The sequence below is a fragment of the Sapajus apella genome, unplaced genomic scaffold (assembly GCF_009761245.1).
Source record: "Sapajus apella isolate SASKATOON/1434 unplaced genomic scaffold, GSC_monkey_1.0 scaffold78, whole genome shotgun sequence".
In the NCBI taxonomy this organism is placed as follows: domain Eukaryota; kingdom Metazoa; phylum Chordata; class Mammalia; order Primates; family Cebidae; genus Sapajus; species Sapajus apella.
The window spans coordinates 1,114,422-1,133,164 of record NW_022437018.1 but is presented as its reverse complement, the minus strand read 5'-3'; the positions used below and the strand labels follow the sequence as shown (position 1 = coordinate 1,133,164).

Here is an 18,743-nt window from a genome sequence, read left to right as displayed (position 1 = left end):
CATCAGATGTAGATAAAAAGTGAGAAGGAAAATAAAGCAAAATAAGGGAATCGAGAATGATGAGGGGTGCTTTTTTAGGCAATTAGTTTAGGGAAGCCTGATCTTAAAAGATGAATTTGAGAGGAGAAATGAATGCAGGGTAGACGCAAGCCAAGTGAAGAGTTCAGGCAGAGGAAATGGCAAGTCCACCGAAGCTAGTGTGACTGGAAGAGAATGATGAAGAAGGGAGATTAATCCGGAATAAGGCAAGAGACATACACCTTCATAGTCCATAGTAAGGATTTTGTAATTCATTTTAGATGTGATTGTAAGTGTGGCAGGTAACAGTGGATGAAGAAAAAACAAGCTAGGAATCTGGTGTACTATTTCAGGAAAAACAAAGGTATTAAATGGCTCTCCTAACAAGATCAAATTAACTGCTCAACCTGCACTTCAAACTTAAATCTGTCTTCCTTCCAAGATGATGATCTTTGCTCTGTGACATGCTGCTTCTCCCTTACAGCTTGACATTTTCATTTCTCTGGAGCTCTTCATGAATATGTGCAATCAGTGATGTCTGTTTGCCAAATCAAAACAGGAAAAACAAGGAAAATCCCCCTAAATTGATAAAAAGAGATTCCATTGGCAGCCTGAATTTAATAAGCTTGTGGCTGTCCTATTTTTTCAAACCCTGGGAAGTAAGAACATTTTAAACTGTGGCACTAATACTTCACTAGTATCTTTGCTGACTCTCAGCATTATCTTGTGAGACTCCTAGACTCACTGAAATCTCAAATTGCCGCTTTTCTGCCTGCTGAGTGAAAAGAACCGAGTCATTTGTTTCCTCCACAAGCCTGAGGTATTTCGTGAATCCCCGTTTATTTCAAGGAAGCTTTCTTTCCTCGTTGGGAGACTTTTAAGTCCCAAAGGTCAATAGAAAGCCTTGAAAGATGAAGGCTTTTTCATCTTGGTAACAGCAGGGAAAGAATAGAACGAAAGAGCCTAGCAGTAAGAGGACATAAGGAATAAAATGAACAACAGGGTAATTTCATTCATGTTTTGCAGGCAACAAAAGGAAAAAGAATAGCCCTAGCACAGTAATAGTTACCTGGGTAGCGTTCTGCAACCTTGCTGGATTTGTCATGCTGCAGGAATATCGATGAGTCTGACTGGTAACTTTGGTCAACCAATGACAGGTTCATAGCGCCTCTCAAACAGCATGTTGGCTTGTATAGACTTTGAGTCACTTCTCACCAGCACTAGCCCTCCTGAAGTTCCATTCAGGTATGAGTGATAGGAAGGTGGCCGTTTCTCCCTGTTCTGTATTTTTTTCAGAGATGGATATTATCTTCTTTTGTTGTCTAAATCATCTCTCCATTACCAGAACACTTGAACACTAGTGAGTTGGTCCTGGTTAATCTCCAACAAGGCAAATGTGTGGTTTGCCCATGGTTGTCAAAGATGAGAGCCAAGTGGAGCCGGACTGCCCAAGTTCAAATCCTAGCTTCTCCACTAACAAACTATGTGGACATGCTCAATTTCCCAAAACCTCAGTTCTCTGATCTAAAAGTGCATATGAAAACAGTAGTATTTACACTAGGATTGTAGTACATTAATATTAGGAAACAACTGGAATAACTTTCCTAATGCATATTCATATACAACCTGATTAATTCCCACCCACTGCCCAGCACATGTCCCAGAATTCTTCTGACTCTATTTCAGGACTATGTGGAAGAAAGGAGTGCCATCTAGTTAAGAGATTCCTGGAATCATTCATGCTGACCTGGAAGTCTGGGTTAGGCTTTCAGGATTCAGAATGATTGTTCCCAGATGGCGTCAATCCATAGCTAGAACAGGAATGGATTAGCATTGTCCTAGGGGATTCCTAGCTGGCTAACAATAACCTTTCTATAATGATTCTCCAGAATTTTAAATTATTTGGACTCCAAAAGCCCTCTCTAATGCAATTATTGAAGTATAAATCAAACATTCAGAGCACTGCCTGGGCAGAGCAGTGTAGCATATAGAACTATTGGGTTTTCATCTCTCTGTGTGTGTGTGTGTGTGTGTGTGTGTGTGTATCAAAAATCGGTAAAACTTACTTCACTTCCATTCTTTTGCCATTAACAGAAAACTGGAAAAGGCAAAAATGTTTTGTATTTACAAAGATAAATGGACTCTTTACCCAGGGATCAAAACCTCAAACAAACACAAAAATAAAAATGCCCTCCTCCACGTCCCCTGAGCTGACCCTTGTCATAGACAAAGCCATCAGTCCACTGGCCAGGGACCCTGTATATGAGCAATTCAAGATGAGGGCCAAAAATATTAGAACTATCTCTTCCTATGATATAAAGTTGAACAGAAGCTACATCAAGGGTCAAGTGTCTGTTTTCTACAGGGCGCAGGTGGCTACTTAGTAAAAAAAACAAACATTCATGTCAGTCAAACTTTTTAACTTTGTCATTTTGTTGTTTAATCAGTAAAAGAAACTCGGTCCTAGAAGCTGCAGTGATCTAAGGAGTGGCATTTGTGCATTCGTATTTTTACTGTTGGGATTGTTGCTATTGGTCCTCTGGCATGAAGGGAGACAATGTTGAGTCTAATAAAACTTGTTGCAATGAGATGAACATATACAATAGAAGAAAAAACTATTTTATACTGAGAAATAACTCCTTTATAAAAATAAGAGCAAAAGATAACTATGTAAATTCTTACAGTGGAACTAATTGTGTGGTGTGAAAAATTAAAGCAATTGGAATTTGGAAGAGAATTTTGTAAAAGTTTATATCCTAACTGAAATTTACATCCCATAGAAAATGCATTTTTAAAATGATCATCTTTCCATCTTGCCTCTTCTGGGCCAATAAGACACTAGGATATCTCCAATGGTATCAGAAGAAATAACTTTTTTGTTTGCTTGTTTTGCTAACATTATTCTTATATTTTGTGGTTGAGCTTTTTAGCATTAACTATTTAAGAAGATAGTAGGAAGAGGGCTTGGGTGGGGGCGGGGCGGGGGTGGCGGCGAAGGAGCATCATAGTGCTCGCCAGTCTCCCAAGTGTTATTTCAGCTCCTTGAATACAGGAACCTTTATTTTTTTTCTAGTCTGGGTTTATTCATATGAAAATGAGGATGCTATAAACTCCCTGTGGAGTTACTGTAGGCTAAATATCTGACTATTGGCTCAAAAGATATTGGCTTCCTTCCTCAGATCTGTAAATCAAACTTAGAAAATAATAACATCACTAGCAGATAGAGTGAATTGTAATCCCAGCAAGGTCAGGCAAGAGGTGGGATCAAAGCCTCCTAAATCCAAAGAAAAGATTGATTTCCATGAGTGTAGAAAGCACATAATACACTTAGTGAGGCTTGAATGACATAAACAGCTTCATCACATCAAAGATAAGCAGGGCTTTGCCCACTGGAACTTGGGTCTCTTACTTTGTGCTGGTTTAGGACAAATAATTAGTATTTCCTGGCATTTGTTGGATGATTGGTCTTCTAAGTCAAAACCATGATTTTCATGTTTTTAATCCTCATTACCATAAGGCAATATCATGTAATTTTTCATCTTTTCCTGTCATTCAGGGCAGCAGCCTCTTCATTATTTATGTATTGCAAGCAACCCATGTGCATTAGCCTATGCATTTAAATACATTTTAAACATAAACTTGTTTTATATATTCACATCCAACCTTGTATCTTGTATCTTAGGTATGTGCACAGAGAAAACAATAACAGCTTCAGAGTGTATTTTAGAGGTAGTATTTAAGTTCAGATATTAGCTCTGCCACTTATTCCTGTCTTCTCACTGACAATTTAAAAAGTAGAACCTACTGCAGTGTCATTATAAAGACTAAATTCAATACATGTGGGAAAATGCTTTGTATAAAACAAGTGCTCGATACACCTTACTCATTGTAAGAGGCTCAGGAGGCTCAGCAATCTTCTAATTTCACTTAATTTGATCTCAAAGACCGATTTTACTTAACTGAAATAAGAAAGGCAGTAAATACAATTTTAAAACTAATTTGTACTTAAGTTGTGCTTTGCTTTCTTGTTAGACTTAACACAAAACAACATGAAAACATGTTCAGCCTTACCAATATTTAAGCAAATTGAAAAATTAAAATTTTCCCTTCATCTCTCAAATTAACAAATGTAAAAGGAATGCTAAATCTCATTAGCATGTGATGTACTGTGGGAAGAGGGCACTTGTCAACTGTTGACAGGAGTCTAAACTGGCACAAACTTCACCAGTTTTGCGCTATACATGTAAACTATTAAAATGTATATTCCCTTTGATCCAGAAATTTAACATACAAAATAATTCTAAGGAAGCATTAGACAAATGAGTAAAGATGGGAAACAAGGATGGTTACCACAGTATTTGTAAGAGCCTCAAATTGGAAATTACTTAGAAATGAGTACACATTGATTATATTGGGCCACGTCCATAAATAGAATCAATGGAACCATTCAGGAGGAGGAGAATTTTTATATAGAAGAATGCTCAAGTGAAAATAGTGTTATTACAATAGAATTCAATATTTTGTAATGTGCATATGTGTGTGTGTTCATAGAAAAATCTGAAACTATATATACTAAAATACCAGTTTTCATCTCTGGGTGATAGAAATACAAGTGATTTATTTTATACTTTTTAGTAAACTATTTCAAAAAGAAAACATCTTGCGTTAATAATAGAAATACTAGTGAAACTAGTAACACTTTAACTCAGAGAAACCTTTAAATCTACAGAAAGACATTGTGTTAAACTATTGGACAACAGAGAGGCATTTGAAAATGCAGCTTTTATATCTTCTTTAGCTTTTTAATTCCCCTAACCAAATAGTCAATATGGGCAAAACAACCTGATGGAATTTCAGTCATGAAGGTTCTTTGGACCTGAACCTGGAATGGAGTTGTGGCTTTTTGTATCCCCTATTCTACCCATACTCTTGGGGCAGTTTATTTCAGTTTAATACTTTTTCAGTCTGGCTGCTAGCTATAATTTGGAATTCATTGAATTGTTGACATGGTTGACCTGGGCCAGTGTGATTCAAGGTTAACAGGACTAAAAGTCAAAATCAAAAAAGTTCTCTGGCACACCAGAAAGGCAATCACAGAGGAGCTATTCCAGAAGAGTGGAGTTAATGAAAAGCTATCTGTCTTTTGTCAGTAGCACCAAAATTCCAAAGATTCATATATTTAACCAGTCCTAAATGATGGTTAAAGTTGAGATGGGAAGAAGTTTTGGAAAAAGATATGAACAGACAAAAACCAATGATTCAAACTTTGATTGGTAGAGAAAAATAGTCAGGAGTAGGCAGTTGTTTAAAGGAACATTTTAGTTTTGATAACTTGAAAAACATGAAATTTCTGAGATTAATTTTGGACCCCAAATTTAAAAAGTTATCTAAAGTTTTCAGAATCAAAAAGTACATTTAGTTTTCTGTAAGGAGTAGACTATTAAAAAAAAAAAGCCATATGTAGCCCCTCGTATATTATTTGGTGTGTGATTACATTATGATAGCACTTTTCAGAAAATGTCCTAATTAAAATTTATGTGGAACACTGATATTTGGTGTAAGACCAAGTTAGAATGTGTGAAGATTAATGTCTGACAGTGATCCCAGTGGTGTTTTCTATGTGTGAGGGCAGAAGCTACTGAGAGTTGAAAAGAAAGGAGAAACAGTAAGTAGAGAAGGTAAAGACAGAAAAGATGAATTAACCCAAGAGTTAAGAACTCTAAGTTCTTCTCCCATCTCTGTGATAATCTCCAGACCTCTTAGTCTCTCATTTGTCATTATAAATAAAAGATGTGAATGCTATGATGTCTAAACGTCTTTCCTTATTATCTGCTTCTGTGAGCTGCCTTCTCATTAGGGGTGGCAAGCTTTCAAAATGGAAAATTTTAGTCCAAGTTTGCAGAAATAGGCCATTCACAAAAACTCATTTCTCTTTGGTATACAACTAGACTATCCACACTAGTGTGACACAGAGAAATAAGAGTCTCAATGAGATGTAAGTAAATGAGATGCAACAACCAAGCAGGCAGAAAGACTTTAAAGAAAACCTATCCCCAAATGTAATAATCATAAAGACGTTATAGCAGTTTACAGGTTAGAATCCAGATAGTACCACTTTCAAATGATCATAAATTTTAAGTGGTTGAGATTAAAGAATATTCCAATTTGTGCCTCATGACATTGAAGTCATGTTCCATCTTTTCTCAGTTTAATAAGTATTCTTTTAAAAGAATAAAGGGCTACATTCCAATTTTTTAAAGGCATACTTGGGCACAGACATGTACATTTTGGTGTCTGTCAGGTACATTTTACTCCTGAAATAATTTGAAAAGGCAAATGTATTCTACATTTAAAAAAACAGAAGCTTGTGCCACATGTCTTTTAACCAAACCCCATGAATATTGCCCAAGCAGAACTAAGTAATCACTAAAGGATGTATCTTCTACATGTAAAATTATCGGATGACCAACAGTCATTCATGAGAAAAGTTAGCAGCAGCTTGACTGAGCTCATGTCATGCATTGCTTTTATTTGCCTCCTTTGCCCTTCTTTCCTTCCCTCTGTTTCCTTCCTTCCTTGCGTCTTTCCATCATCCCTTTGCTTTTTTCCTTTAAGCAAAATCTGTTAAGTTTCAAGACATTTTAAAAGGAATATAAATTACATATTCTATATAACATGCAATCCTGGAGAGTTGATTTAATATAATAGGGTACATATTTTTAACATAGATAAATGTAGCAATTTGGCTGATAAAATAATGTCTAAAAATTGTTTGACATTGACCATTCTAAATTTCAATAAGCCCTTTTATGCTTGACCCCAGAAAAGTTTAGTGAAAATGCTTAGAAAGAATAATTATCATAAAAGAGCTCACTGGCATTGCAAAGAGTGATAATTATAAATAGAAAGGTACCCAGCCAGTGAGAATGATCTGAAGTGTGTGACAAAGATGGATGCTATGAACCATTTCCTGTCACATTTTTATAGATGAGCTGTGAGATACAGAAGAAATATAATAATTTTATCCTTAAACTATATAGGCCTAAACACCATCAAAAAGACTGCACACATGAAAAATGCAGAGAAATATTAAAACACACTAAAGGATTTATCCTGGTGACTGGAAATCACTGAGAAATCTAGTGTAGGGACAGAGGTAAATGTTTAAGCTAGGGAACCACACATGACTACCTCCAGTGCTCAGAAACTTTCAGTGGCTGCTCATTTCTTACCATAGCAAACCCTCCGCTATTTAACATATCATCAATACCATCGCCCCGTCAGTGAACCCAGTTCTATAACAGCATCTCCTACCATCAGCCACAGCCTACGGAGAGCTCTCATGAGGCTTTTAATCAATGTTGGTCCCCTCTCACTCGTGCCTGCCTTATCTCTTTAATAATGTCTTCTGGGCTTTCCAACAGAACATAGTGGATTGAGGGTTTTCTTAAATGATATGGTCTAGCTACTCTCACAGGTCCAGTTCATAGTTTCTTTACTGTTATCCGCCATGGCAGGTATGGCATCTTTAGTACCGTCTTCCTCCAAACTTCGAAGAGCCGTCATCACAGACAGCAGCAATACTGTCTTATAAAGTACTTTCCAGGGTGCTAAATCACTTATTATTCCAAAGTGCTCCTATATAAACTCTTCATCTATATGTTCTTCCCTGATTGAACCAGCAGCCTCAGGATCCAGCCCCGTACATGTTCTCCCAACTCCTGCTGGTCCACATTGGCTAGGTGGGACCTGCAATTTTCCAATGTATAGTCATTCCCCCTCCTAACATTCCCAGCAATTCCATAGTTAGAATGAATTGTGACCTAAGCCTAGTTACTGGCCTGGTAACCAAGAAAGGAATTGAAGGTAGTTCCTTCTGGGAAACGACATTATCTTGCAAGGCAGAGGGCTCTACACAATCTCCAAGCAAATGGAGACAAGTAAAACTTAACAGAATTGGGCCCCCTTTTCGGGCCCAGGGGGTTAAGGAGCATCTGAGGATTCGGTGTTTTTGAGAGCATCAACCTAGATTTCTCCAGATGCCACGTCTCTAGGGCCCTACTTCTCCAAATGTAGCCCTTGCCAAATTTGAGAATTAAACTTCCTCTATAGCTGTGACACTTTATAATGAAGTTCTGAGACCTGATCCTCAGCTTTCAGGAGATGAGTCTCTTTATATGCTGCCAAGAAGAGCCTCTGGCTTTCACATTCACTTTTTAACTTGTGATTAAACATCGTCAGTTTGTATTTTCTCTAACATGTTGATTGTATCTAGTAATAGTCATCTCATTTCATCATTGTTATAATCAGTTTCTTCCATGCTTTTATCTAGCACTGCATTAAAATTAGTATAAAACAATAAATTTAAGGACATATTTATAGATTTTTTTTTTTTGACTGAGTCTTACTCTGCTGCCCAGCCTGGCATGCAGTGCTGTGATCTTGGTTCACTGCAGCTTCCACCAGGGTTCAAGAAATTCTTGTGCCTCAGCCTCCTGAGTAGCTGGATTACAGGAGTGTACCACGCCTGGCTAATTTTCGTATTTTTAGTAGAGACAATTTCACCATATTGGCTAGGCTGGTCTCGAACTCCTGACCTCAAGTGAATCCTCCCGCCTTGACCTCCCAAAGTACTGAGATTACAGGCATGAGCAATCACACCCAGCCATATTTATAGATCTTGCAGGACAAGGATTTGGAAATAGCACAACAGGGAGGAATTGCTTTCTCTGCTTCACAATGTCTGGGATATAAGCTTGGATGACTCAGATGTCTTAGGGTTACTCACAGGACTGAGGGCTGAATTTATCTTAAGAAATAGTTCCTAAAAAGAGTGAGTTTGTCTCCAAGGGACACTTGGTAATGTCTGGGACACTTTTGTTTCTCAAAGTTGAAGTGAGTGCTACTGGATCTAGTGGACAGAGGCCAGAGATGCCACAAAACATTCTACAGTGCACGAAACGGCTCCCCACAATGAAGAATTATCTGACCCAAAATGTGGATGGTACTAAGGTTGAGAAACCCTGATCTGGAGGTTTCCTCTACCAAATATAGAGTGCTTGGGGTAGGATGGCTCAAAAGCTCAGCTCAGCTGGGACCTCTCTCTATATGACTTGGGCTTCCCCATAGAATGGCAGTCTCAGGGTAGTTGACCTTTTGTATGACTTTTTAAAGGTGACCTTTTACAGTGCTTTAATAGCAAGCAAAGCTGTGTCTGAACAGTACATGAGGACATGGATAAAATGGTAGAAATAATAATATATTTGGTAGAAAAAGGGTAAAAGTCTAGAAAAAGCTGTACTGCCTTTTATGACGTATCCTCAGAAGTCCCATAGGGTCACTTCCATCATAATCTATTGGTCAAAGCAGTTACAAGCTCATTTAGACTCTTGGATAGTGGACAGTTCTTTCCTATTAACAGAATATTTTTAAAAATCGTGGCCATCTATTATAGATACCACACCGCATATCACTTACACCTGAGATAACACACCTCTCGGAGCATTTTTTTTTTTTTTCCTACCAGCATCACATCCCAGTTCCCCACAAATGAAAATGCTGGTAGTTGCATTCCTATAGAATGCCAGGAGCTATCCATCCTCTACCAAACACTAGTGATGATCTTATTTCCTTCCACTGGTGGGTTATCCAACTTCAAAATCTTATTTTCGGGTTTGCTCCTACGATCACTTCTGGTTCCAGCTGTTGCAGATTAGAGTTCCCAGAAAATACTGAAATTCTGAAAATTGCATGTGAGATTTTTTCGAGGAATGCTTTTAGGAACAATGCCTGTGAAGGTGTTAAGAAGGATGGGACAGAAGAAAAAAGTCAAACTGTGATGCAATTGTGATTCTCTCAGTGGATCCTGTAGGGAACTGTGAAGATAGGCTGTCTTAAGAGATGCCTGTAATAGAAACAAGAGCTTTAGTCCTGCTTTTGTATTCCTGCGTTGGCCAGTTATTGGATGCAGGTTGCTTCTTCCCTTGGAATGGATGTAACCTTGGGCTAGGGAGTAGCAGTAGACAGATGGCAATTCCCAAAACAGGGACATAGTTAGGAGCCTTCATCAGCTAACACTGCTGCCAGCTGGAGGAACAAATGTAACGAGGGGATCTGGTTGGTGCACCGTAAAACATTCACTGCAAGTCTTGGTATGTTTTACTAAAGAAAGCTGCTTATCCACATTTAATTTACTAGTAAAACATTGCCATTTACCCTTAGTGTTTGCCCTACAATTGCCATTTGTTATACTTTCAAGTTCAATGTATTTGAGGTGTGGCATTTAGGCTATCATAGATAGCTCATCTCTGTTGGGAACACAATAGATACTGCAAACAGCTTATAGTATGAATGCAAATAATTCTCACTACATGATTCAAATATTTTAAGCAGTTCATTTGGGTGAAAAAACGTATCCTTGTTTTTCTGTTCTGGAAAAGTAGTTGACCCTCCATCCGCAAGACACTTTATTCTTCACCTTTGAATGAGAGTTCAAATTTGTGCAGTTTACTGGAGCTCAGCTCAGAAAATAACTACATGGGCTACTAATACTTATTTCAATATAAGAGGAAACAAAATTAATGGCAAAATGCCTGAATTGTCTATTTTTAGTTAACCCTTACTAAGGTGAAATAAAATCTGTGATTGATCCTTACTGTTAATTTTAGGGTTCCTTTAGGAAGACTATGTATCATATATTTATAAGAAATGCAATAGTGGACAGGTTTTTAGAGCTCTTGTGGACTTTCATATTAGAAATAGCAGTAATAGTGGCAGACACAGCATTACAATTCAAGTAACGGAAGGTGAAAGGAAGTCGAAAGGAACTCTCCTCCCAGGAACAGAACCAAAACCAGAGTGAGAAAAAGGAAACTATGATGTAAAATTTAAGGAGGGATTTGCGGCCAGTTGCCCACCCTTCCCTTGCACAACCTTGAAGATGAGTGCCTCCTAAAAACCTGCACCCAGGCCTCTCTCACCTAGTCCCAGCCTCGCTCAGGAGTACATCTGAACAGGAATCAGATATGAAGTAGATAGAACAGGTTTGTGCCTACATGGAGTGTTAATTAATAGTTCATTCTAAGCACCTGTTTTTATAATCCCCTTTTCAGTGGTTCTTCACCCAAAAGTCACCCCATTTTGTACCTTAGGTCCCAGCAAACCTGGTCATAACCAATTTGACAAGGGATTGATGTCTGAACTAGATAATTCTCTATGGTGCATGAATTTCTTTCTTTCTTTCTTTCTTTCTTTTTTTTTTTTTTTTTTGAGACAGGATCTCACTCTGTCTTCTGGGCTGGAGTGCAGTCGCCCAATCATAGCTCACTGTAACACTGAATTCTTGGGTTCGAGGTATCCTCTTGCCCCAGCCTCCCAATAGCAAAGACTACAGATGTGCCTCACCTCCCAAATAGCTAGGACTACAGATGTGTACCACCATGCTAATTTTTTCACTTTGCACAGACTGGTCTTGAACTTCTGACCTCAAGTGATCCTTCTGCCTTAGCCTGCTAAAGTACTGTTAGTACAGGTGTAAGCCACTATACCCAGTCTTGTCTGTGACCTTAGGGTGGCTTACCTTGAGACCTTTCCCAAGCATGGACATTTTGATTGCAGTTCAACCCTGTCTAATAATCTTTTGGGGATTTTAATGAGATTTACAGCAAAAGTAAGCAGATAGGAAAGTAGCATCAAATGGGAACTCTCAGGGAAGATAACAAGCAGAGAGTAGAGAATGAAGTGGAGGGGAAAAGAATCAGTTAGTAGCAGGTAAGAAGTAGAAGCCTGTGAAGAGTGGCAGAGTGAAGAGCTAACTCCAGAGCATCAAAGACCATTTGGGTTTTAGGTCACCTCACTGGCATCAGACTCTGGCTACTCCTGCATCTAAATTGTGAAGATTAATGTTTCTGCTTTTGTTGACTCCTGAATGCACAATACTGAAATGGTACCCACTTTTTTTTCTTCTACCAAACCACAATTAATGAAATAAACTGCATTTACATCTATATTTCAGGAGTATGATTCCAGAGGCTTTAGATAATGTTTTGTCCTAAAGTATCTTCGCCAGCTGCTGGCCATAGTTTGTAAAAATTTCATGACAGGTGATTCATTTGTTTGGGTCCTAAAGTATTTCAAGCTTCGTGAATCCTCTATTTAAAATGCCACTACACCTGGAAAGGGAACATTTTGAACTGCTGCCAAACCTCTTACTTTTAGTTGCCAGAGAAATCCATGAGAATGCGGTTGAGAAGATGTCCTAATAGAGGGAATATTTGATGGGGAAGAGAAACAGGATTCTCCTAGATCAGCTCCATCATTTCAACTTTGGCCTCGCCAAATACCATGTCTGAATACACCTGTATGTCATATTTTCATCTAGCTTGCACGATTTGGCTTGAATACCATTCCACTCTTAAGAGTTGACAACTAAGCTTACAAAATAAGATGTGGAAGTGAATGTTGACCAAACCAGTGCTGAATTGTCAGCCTGGTGTCCTGACATACACAGAGCACAGGGGTTAGTCAGTCAGCCCAAGTTTACATCCTGTTTCTGCTCTTTACATGCTAGAGAACCTTTGGATGATAAATTATTATTTTTGGAGATGGTCTCACTCTGTCTCCTAGGCTGGAGTACAGTGGTGCAATCTCAGCTCAGTACAACCTCCACCTCCTAGATTAAAGTGATTCTCCTGCCTTAACCTCCCAAGTAGCTGGGACTATAGACATATGCCACCACATCCAGCTAATTTCTGTATTTTTAGTAGAGACAGGGTTTCACTATGTTGGCCAGGCTGGTCTCAGGTGATCCACCCACCTTGGCCTCCCAAAGTGCTGGCATTACAGGCATAAGCCATTGTGCCTGGCCTTGGGTCACTCTTTATATGATGGCTGTGGCATGCTGTAAGCTCGGGTATAGCCCTCAGGTATTTGTTTCTTCCTCAGACCTAGGGCAGCAGGGATAGAACTGTGGCTGTGTCAGAGGCTGCCAGATGCCTCTGGGAGCCTCTCCCTAGGGAAACTCTGTGGGTATGCTCAGCTGTAGGTATTGTAAATATTCTGCATTCATGAGATAGGGGCCCTGTCTGGTGAAGAGTAGAGGGTGGAGGTTCACAGGGAAAAGGGGCTGGACTCCTCTCCATATGTTTATGGTGTGCTGGAGGTGCCAATGTGATGACTAGGCCCTTTGTTTTTTTTCCCCAGCCCAAGGGCTCTTAGGGTGGTACCACTGCAACTGTAGTGGCAGAATATTTGTGGGTTGACTGAGATTTCTTCCTTGGAGAAATGCTAGGCTGCTCTGATTGTGGTGATCAGGTAGAGGCAGGGTGGTTGTGCTGGAGTCCCAGGTCAAGTGGTCCTGCCCAGTGAGAAGTAAGGACCAGGATCTGTATGGAAAACAGTCTGGCCACTTTTCTGTGCAGTGATTGCTCCGTGCTGTGGGACTGGGCCAGCCCCTTGTCCCTACAGACTCTCCAGAGCCTGGAAACAGCAAGGGCAAGGGCTACAAGGCAACAGAGACAGCAACCCCCACTCCCACCGGGAGCTCTGTCCCAGGGAGTTGCAGAGCTGCTACTGGCTCCATAGTCCCAGCAGAGGGTGGCAGGAGATCCAGGCCTGGAGGACCCTACCCAGTGAGGAGATATTGGAATGGGCACCCACGTAGCATACAAACTGGCTACTTTTCCGCATGGCTGCTGCAATACGGTAGGGGTCCGTCCCAGTCCCTAGTCGCGTTAGATTTTCCATTACTGGACAGTATCAACCGCAAAGTCTATGAAACAGTAAAGATTGCAACATACCCCTCCCTCTGGAAGCTTCATTTTAGGGAGGTGTGGCCCTGCTGCCAGCCTGAATGCACCTGCAGGAGGTGGTAGGAGACCCTGGTTGGGAGATCCTGCCCAGTGAAGAGGAATGGGATCAGAGACCTATGTATAAAAATGGTCTGGCCACTTTTTGTAGAGCAGCTGTGCTGCGCTGCTAGTCTGCTCCAGCCCCCAGTCACCTCAGATTCTCCAAAGCCGGTCAAACAGTAAAGTTGGTACTCCCCACCCCACTTCCTCTGGGGAAGTCACTCCCAGGGAGGCTTGAGACTCCTGTTGTCGAGAAAACAATAGCAGTTAACCATAGACTCCAGTCAGGAGATTCTGCCCAGTGAAGAAAAATCGAATTTTGGGGCCTGTGTGAATAAGCAGTTTGACTGCTTCTTTATAGAGCTTCTGGGCTGTGCTGGGGGACCAATACAGTCCCTAGTCACCTTGAACTCCCTAATGGAACAATGACTAAAGCTGTGAAACAGCAAAGATGGTGGCCTGCCCTTACCCCTGGGAGCTCCATCTCAGGGAAGTGTAACATTGCTACTGGTGGCTGGCTGGAGTTCCAAGCAAGTGGGTCTTAGCTGGCAAGGTGCTGTGAAAGCAGGACCTGGAGACAGTTGCTGCTCAGCCCCCTGAATTCAGTCCCTTTCTAAAGGGGTATGTATGGAGGTTCCACCTTCCCCTTTTCCTGATTTGCAGCTGCTTCTGCCAGGAAGCTTGAGTATCTAAGGCTCCCTGGGCTTCATGTGTGGCTGACAGGCTGCTCTCCTGAGACTCCATGTAGCTCTGCATGTCAGACTTAAGACCTTGGTGGAGTGGGTTCATGAGGGATCTCCCGACCCAAGGGTTGCAAAGATCTGTGAAGTGTGGATTCTCAGGATTGTGCACTCATTCACCACTTGCCTGGGCAGTGGAGGTTTCCCTGGCTCCATGTTGCTCCCAGGTTGCAGTCATCCTACCTTGCTTTTCTCTATTCTTCATGGATTGAGTTGTTTCCCTAATCAGTCTGAAAGTATCTATCTGTGTTTCAGTTGAAGGTGCTGTATTTACTCATCCCTTCCATTCCTCTTCATGAGAGCTGCGTGCACTAGCTGCTTCCAGTTGGTCATCTTGGCCAACTCCTCTTTTCTTTATTATAAAATTTGTTGGTGTTAAATGCCTTTCTTCTATGAAATAATAGTGATGGTGGTTTTACTAATGTCCTCATTTAGAAACATAAAAATTTGACAACCCTTTATATCAAATCAATTTTGGAAATATTACTTGCCTGTAAAATCCAAAATTCCTAGAAGTTGCTCATCTTTCCCAGTTTCATTTTACAGATGAAAAAATGGAGGCCCAGAGAGAATAGTCAACCCAGGTTGCACCTAGTGTTAATGCCTCAGTGCTTTGAAACTTATAACAAATTAAATTTGTGCCTTTTAATCTTTATTTGACTGTGATCAATAATGTGGGAGAAAACAACTTGATTGGAAGAAAAAGTGGAAGGTTGAAAAACCAATTCACGGGGTCTGGAATAGTGACACAGCCGATACCAAATAAATTCTAAAACTGTAAAATACAATAACCTAAATTAACAATTCAGTGAATAGTCACAACTGCAGATTAGTCACAGATGTAAAGATAATCAGACAACTGGGAAATTGGAAGAAAATACCCAAATGTAAAGGTTGGCAAAAATATGTAAAAGAGTGTAGAAACAGACCCTGAAAGAGATAAGATGAAGAAGAAGAGGCAGCATTAGCAGAGAGTTTTCAGAGTTTTCCAGAACTATTGAAAGATACTATGCCACAGCTTCAGGAAGCTAAGCAAATAAATAAGAAGAAAATGTATCTTGAGCCCATCATGTTGAAAAACAAATCTTTAAAAGTAGATTATCTTCAAAGGAGTGACAGATTAGCAGTGTCTTTTTCACAAAAATAATGAAAATCAAGACAATGGATAGACATATTAAATATGCTGAAAAGAGCCAACCTGCAGTTTAATACCCAGGAAAATGAAAGCAAAAAAGAACATGTTTTCACAAAAACAAATACTGAAAAACAGACTGAGTTCTTTTCTTGTACCATAGCCTCTATGGCACTTTAGTGAGCTCTGTGAACACTTTCTCAGGATAAGGTTATTAAATAGACAAAACAAAATATATAAAATGACAAAGGAAGCTAATTTTATTCAAATACAAATTATTTTGAAAACCAAATTCATTATATAGTAATGTTTATTACATGCTAAGTAACAAGATCTACATAATTTTACATGATTTCTAAGTATTAAAAGTTTGTGGAAGTTTATCTTCGGTTAAAGCTAAGCAGACTAAGGGTACTATCGGGCAGCAAGAAGGTGAAAACAATTGGCATGAAAACTTAGGCCTCGCTAAGGTGCTATTAGCTTGCTTATGTACAGCCAAGAGTCAGCTGCTGGGTCAACCATATTGTAAAGTAGATGGTGCAGCCCCTTAATAAAAAAAAATGTTTGCTGCATTAAAAAATGTGGGTTATACCTAAGTGTGCCATCTCTTTGAGATATCTTGACAAAGGAATGGCATCTTTCAACATTTTCTCCCTTACAATGTATATGTAACAAAGCCAATCTTTACATAAGTACCCTATGTTTCCTTTCATCTCATTTAAAGAAAATAAGACCCTGCCTTTCATTTCCAAATGCTATGGTTTGCTTTGCATAAGAGTGAGTCTTCCAAAAGTAGTTTCTGCTTATAAGATTTCACTTTTAAGTTATTAATACTGTTTCTGAGACAGCATGTTAGGTATTGCTCAGATTGGATGAGAGAAAAATATATATTATGATGTGTTAATCCATTCTTGCATTGCTCTAAAGGAATGAGTCTGGGTAATTTATAAAGAAAATTTGTAGAGTAATTTATAAAGTAGTTTAATTGACCCACAGTTCTGCAGGCTATGCAGGAAGCATGGTGCTGGCATCTGCTTGGCTTCTGTTAAATCCTCAGGAAGCTTTCAGTCATGGTGAAAGGCAAAGGGGGGAGCCAGTGTGTCACATTGGTAAGAGTCAGAGCAAGATTGGAGGAGGAGCCATTTACCTTTAAACAACCAGTCTCCTTTTAACTGAACCATAGCTTTAGTTAGCTCTCATGTGAACAGAGTAAGAACTCACTTATTACCGTGGCGAGTCCACCAAGACATTCATGAGGGATCTGCTCCCATGACCCTCCCACCAGGCCCCACATCCAATATTGGAGATCACATTTCAACATGAAATTTGAAGGGGACAGACATCCAAACCATATCACATGGCAAAGGGACACCAGTTATTTAAAGTAAACCATTAAAACAGAGTTTTCCTGATGCACTGTAGTAATTGTCTGAGGGCTTTATTTAGCTCCTGATACTTCTTCCCATCAGCACAAACATTAACAAGAAAAATTGATGTTTAGATGAGTACTTAAGGAAGTTGAATTATTTGAAAAGCTTTTAAATCTTTGAAACGGAGTTTATTATCTTGCCAGTAATCGAAATTGAAATCCCATTTCTGTGTGCTTATAGCTGGAGGGAGCTTCAGCCCTTGTTCAAACAATGGAGCCAATGTCATCATCACTCGTGGACGTATGTTTCAGGACAGGTATTCTCTCCTGGTGCTCCTTGCCTGGCAGACCTTCTTCACCCAATGAAAACACATGGAACAAAATAACAGACTTCTCAGTGTTGCTGGTCTCAATCTGTACTGTGTGTTCCTCCCCACCCACTTCCAGGTGTTATATATCCAGGTGGCAGAAGATCAGTATCAGAAACAAAGTCTTTTGTTTTCTTGGCTCCTTTATTTCTTCAATCCAACCTTCAAAACATTTTAAGAGTCCCATAAATCCAATATTGAAATGTCTAAATTATAACTTCCAAACTACCTGTGTGCCAGGAGGCAGAGTAAAAATCAGCTTTGATTGCTTCAAGAAGGAGCCCTTAGTCCAGGCACAGTGGTTCACACCTATAATCCCAGTACTTTGGGAGACTGATGCGAGAGGATTACTTGAGGCCAGGAGTTCAAGACCAGCCTGGGCACCACCATGGTGAGACCTCATCTCTACCCAAAAAAAAAATATATATATATATATATATACATACATACATACATACATATAAAATATATGAAGGACACCCTGGGGACAACAAGGTGGGTAGATGAACAAAATAATTGTTATAAATTTGTTTTCTCAGAAATGGAAAGAAGACATTCTGAAATACACCTATGTGTATTATTTTTTTCAAAAATCTCTGGGTATGTACCTCTGATATTAGCTACACATTATTCCGTGATAAACTGAAATAGAGGCCTATGAGTGAGAAAATGTGTTTGATTTTCTGTTCTTGTGTCAGTTTGCTGAGGATGGTTTCCAGATTCATCCATGTCCCTACAAAGGACATGAACTCATTTTTTATGGCTGCATAGTATTCCATGGTGTCTATGTGCCACATTTTCCTTGTCCAGTCTATCATCGATGGACATTTGGGTTGGTTCCAGGTCTGCTATTGTAAACAGTGCCCCAATGAAAATGTGTGCATGTGGCTTTATAACAGAACAATTTATAATCCTTTGGATATATACCCACTAATGGGAGCTGGGTCAAATGGAATTTCTATTTCTAGGTCCTCGAGGAAGTGCCACACTGTCTTCCACAATGGTTGAAATAATTTACACTCCCACCAACAGTGTAAAAGTGTTCCTATTTCTCCACATCCCCTCCTGTATATGTCGTCTCCAGATTTCTTAATGATCACCATTCTAACTGGCGTGAGATGGTATCTCAATGTGGTTTTGATTTGCATTTCTCTAATGACCAGTGATGATGAGCTTTTTTTTCCTGTTTGTTGGCTGCATAAATATCTCTTGAAAAGTGTCTGTTCATGTCCTTCACCCACTTTTGAATGGGTTTCTTTTTTTTTCTTG

At 39.6% G+C, this 18,743-nt stretch overlaps 1 long non-coding RNA gene across 1 annotated transcript in view; it reads left to right on the top strand.

Annotated features, from left to right (window-relative positions):
- The window catches only part of LOC116532958, a 211,728-nt gene that overhangs the window by 153,404 nt on the left and 39,581 nt on the right, over window positions 1-18,743 (top strand). The window lies entirely within an intron of this gene.